Source organism: Limulus polyphemus, unplaced genomic scaffold, assembly GCF_000517525.1.
Source record: "Limulus polyphemus unplaced genomic scaffold, Limulus_polyphemus-2.1.2 Scaffold864, whole genome shotgun sequence".
NCBI classification, from domain to species: Eukaryota; Metazoa; Arthropoda; class Merostomata; order Xiphosura; family Limulidae; genus Limulus; species Limulus polyphemus.
In genome coordinates, this window is record NW_013666474.1 from 150,515 (window position 1) to 155,187 (window position 4,673).

At 31.1% G+C, this 4,673-nt stretch overlaps 1 protein-coding gene across 2 annotated transcripts in view; it reads right to left on the reverse strand.

Annotated features, from left to right (window-relative positions):
• The window catches only part of LOC106460921 (chaoptin-like), a 76,206-nt gene that overhangs the window by 50,686 nt on the left and 20,847 nt on the right, over nt 1-4,673 (reverse strand). The window lies entirely within an intron of this gene.

Below are 4,673 nucleotides of genomic sequence, written 5' to 3' on the forward strand. Positions count from 1 at the left end.
CTGAAAGGGCGAGCATGTTTGGTGTGACGGGGATTCGAACCCGCGACCCTCAGATTGCGAGTCGAGTGCCTTAACCACCTGGCCATGCCAGACCAACAAAACCCACATGAGCAACATTAACAAACTGTGTGACGTTGTTATGTTCATTGGATTACTCTTAAGTATTTTAAATATAGTCTGTCAGTATTTATTTTCAAACTCTAGAATATATACTGATAGAAAAAAAGACGCGTATTTACTCGTACACAGTCGTTCCTTTAGCAAGAATTTGCTAGTATGACGTATTTTAGCATCAGAGAATCTTAGATATCGTTTGAACGTAGGATCTTAAGTTACTCTATTAAATCTGTAGGAGAAAACAAAAATCACTTGACATCCAATTGAGATATCATTTAACTCAATATATTCATAACAAAGTCGAACTTATTTTCTTACCAAGTACGTCGTTTAAATAATTTTGAAATATCTTATGAAACAAATATTTTTCTTTTTCCTCAAATATATTTCAAAAGTGATTGTGTTTGTTCTTTGAATATTGTTGGTATTACAGCCTATAGACTATGCGATATATCAAAATCATCTTATTATACTAGTCGTTATATAGTTGCAAAGTTACTATTAATCTCTCATCTAGATCCAATGTGCAAAAATCTATATCCAATAAATAAAAAATACAATTTTCCTAATCTGCTTTACTGTAATTAATCAAAAACAAGTAGTTACAAACAAACAGAAGAAGTTTAAACTACAAAATATTTTTTTTCCCTGAAAAACAAATCACTCCTTTCCAAGATTAAAAGCAGGCACAGAATGACGATAAAGCTTTTATCATGCCTGACAAGCTCTTGGAACTGGTAGCTGTTTTTGCGTTCTAAGTCCAAAATTAGGGAAGCACTGGGAAATGAGAACGTGTTTTTTTTTAGCTTCAGTGCTTGGTTCTTCCCGAGGAAAAGTTTATCTGTATTGGATATATTTTATTCGCGGTCTTCATGCAATAAGAAAGGTTTTAGCTTTAGTTTACTTTTTTGGTGTAAAATCTTAAACATATCCCAGATTTTTTACATTGTACCCCAGGTAAAGGTAAATACGTATTTGTTAACCAAAGTAGTGCAATATCTGGTTTTTTGGTTCGGTTTCAGTACGTTACCATAGGAACTATCCATCAACGAGTGATAAAAATAACATCTGAACAGGACGATAGAGATGTTTTGAAATATGATTTATTGTATGTATAGGTATATATATACGTATAATTTTGTATAAACAAGCAAGTCAGTTTGATTAAAAAATTGTAAGTTTCAAGCATCACGCCTCATGAATGTAAATAATCTACTGACACTTGTATTTTAATAAATCATTCATTTTAAAGAATCATTCATTATATGTCTTTTGTACTTATATTCTTACTGGTACTAAGTACAAAAGACATATAATGAATGATTCTTACTGGTATAAGTACAAAAGACATATAATGAATGATTCTTACTGGCATGTAAAAATATTTTGAAAACTGCAAGAGATTAAAGTGCACTCAAATGAAAAATGGACTTGACAATGAAGTTATATTGTAGTAACTGAAAAGTTATACTGTAGTAACTGAAAAGTTATATTGTAGTAACTGAAAAGAGAATAGTGTTTAAAACACACGATACGATAACTTTCTTGTACAAAAGAAAATACAATTAACTGTTTGTGAAACAATTCAAATGAGGACAAAAATCATAGTAGAGAAATATATGATGTTATATTTTGAAATTATTTTAAGTAGTATCAAAAATATGAAAGACAGTAAATTGATGCCCTTATAACTCGTCTTCACTGTGACTTCCCTAAGTTAATAGGCTAAGACCATAGTTACCTACTGTGCCTCAGTGATAAGATTGAGGGCTTATAACGCAAAAATGTGTGGTGCGATCCTTGTGGTTTAGTAGACTATTATTTACTTTCCCTCTGGTTGTTATTGATTATCTTACACGTTGCTAGAGTCTATTAGTTTATGTAAACTATGGAAGAACACATGACATTCAGTTATCATATTTGGCTCCAACTCACATTCAGAAGCTAGTAAGCTTCATTAGACAATGTCTTAACATGATTTATGAAGGGCTCACTGTTGGGTGAAATCGTATGACTTATACAATGATGAGGGAAAGTAATAAAATGAATACAACAATTGCCCCTTTATCTGTACCATTGATGTTGCACTTGAAAATGTTGATTTAAAATTATCATGTTATAACTCAAGAAAATTCTGTTTTTTTTTAATTGTAATATATTAAGTATGTTTTCGTGCTAAGATCGATTTAAAATGCACATACCTACGATATTATAAGCATGAATATACATTAAAATAGATACTGTTGAAAACAAAAACCATACAAACACACACATGTTTCAACTGACGCCAGTCAGTCATCATTAGGACAATAGTAATAACGAAAATTAAGTATATGTTGGTCCATCTTCAATATAGAATTTTTACGTTAAACGTGTTTTAGATTTTGCTCAAACACATATTTTATTCACACAAATACATTATCTAGATTGAGAAAGTCCTATACATCTGCTGTTTTTTTTTCCTAAAGTGTTACTTTCAGCTATTAGGCAGTGTAAATACATTAATCTCTTCGCCACATTAACATTAGAGCAAGGCTCCAATTACTCCCTCATGTCCTTGAGGATAAACAAACAGCAACGGCCCTAGCCATCAGTCTCCAGTAAAGGATAGCAAGGATATTCTGTAAAGATATTACAAATAAAACCTGTATGTGTAGCTGGAAATCTGACAGGTTCTTATAATCAAAATGATTTAGCGTAGCGACAAAAAGAAAGGAAAAGAAAAAGGTGTATTCTATCTTTGTATGACCTTTATACGCAAATATGGAAGCAAAATAACGAGAAGACTCTATCAGTTTTCCCGAGTGGATGTGATTACGAAGAAGAATATGTTTTTTTCCATCGTTCAGAGTGTGTTTAGTTCCCAACTCGCATTTTAAATTTTAAAAATAATAGTACAAGCAAGGAATGTTTTTTAAGTAATCAAAGGAATTTCAATCATTCCGGCTTTGCAAAGACTTTTAAAAATGCACATTCAGCCAGTTTTGAATACAGATTAAGCCGTGTTATTTTAACATGTCTGCACGATGTTTCGATTTATTTTGAAAAAAAAAAAAACCTGGCGAGTTACTTTTTATTAATCGTAAAGCTTCACTCACAACAAGATGCTTGATGAATACTGTCGAAGCCTTGGGAAAATGTTATGCTTCTCCTAATCAACCATATTTTTGACCTATATTTTACTGGGAAGGCAGAAGTTACTTTCCTAAACTACACTCTAACGTCCTACAGCTTTAAAATCTGAACCATAAGGTTTAAGCTGTTAATATTACAATATCCGTCAAACCGAGATAATAAGAAATTAATGAAAATTATCACTAAAAAAGTGAATATTGTTTTACTGAAAATAACACATATTGATACCCCATAATCTAACAACATAATAATACCTCACAATATAACAACATAATAATAATACCTCACAATATAACAGCATAATAATACCTCACAATATAACACATATTGATACCCCATAATCTAACAACATAATAATACCTCACAATATAACACATATTGATACCCCATAATCTAACAACATAATAATACCTCACAATATAACAACATAATAATAATACCTCACAATATAACAGCATAATAATACCTTACAATATAATAACATAATAATACCTCACAATATAACAGCATAATAATACCTCACAATATAACAACATAATAATACCTCACAATATAACAACATAATAATACCTTACAATATAATAACATAAAATGAGCACTCAGCCAATATTTGAAAGTTGTGAAGATAATTTAAATATTTCAAAACTACTCAAGTCAGTTTTATCCTGTTCAAACATACCCTTGATTTAGACATTTTAAGTTAATAACTTTTAGGCAAAGTTATAAGACATTTTAAGTTAAAACTTCCAAACAGTTTATGTAATAGCTTAAGTTTAAATAAATTATTTGCGCCGTGGCTATATAAAAGAAATATTCAGCACCTACTGATACTTAGAAGATGAGGCGACACTACAGTCACCGTCTTTCATAATAACTAATTTCTACTTTACTGTTAAAATATAGGTAAATATTATAAGTGATTTTGTTAAAGTTGTTTTTAGTATATTACAGTTGAAGTGGCTAATGAATTATTTAAACATTTTGTCTAAGAGACCAGATATTCAACTCGTATAAAGTTCATTCTAATTTGGCTTTAATTTATTACATCTTTGTATTGGTTAAGTACCGGACTTCTAACATGGCTTTAAGGTTCTAGAACTTTCGAAATGTATTACCCATGCCACAACGATCTTTAGTAAACAGTTATTTACAAAAATAGGCCCAACTGTAAGTCCTCCGTATTTGGTTTACAAACGGATGTGTTATGATAACAGGTGCTATCATTAGTCTGAGAACAAGAATGATGATATTGATTCATCGAAGTCTCTGATTTGAGGATATTCTATAAAAGACAAAGTTTGTTTGTTTTGAATTTCGCGCTAAGCTACACAAGGGCTATCTGCGCTAGCCGTCCCTAATTTAGCAGTGTAAGACTAGAGGGAAGGCAGCTAGTCATCACCACCCACCGCCAACTCTTGGGC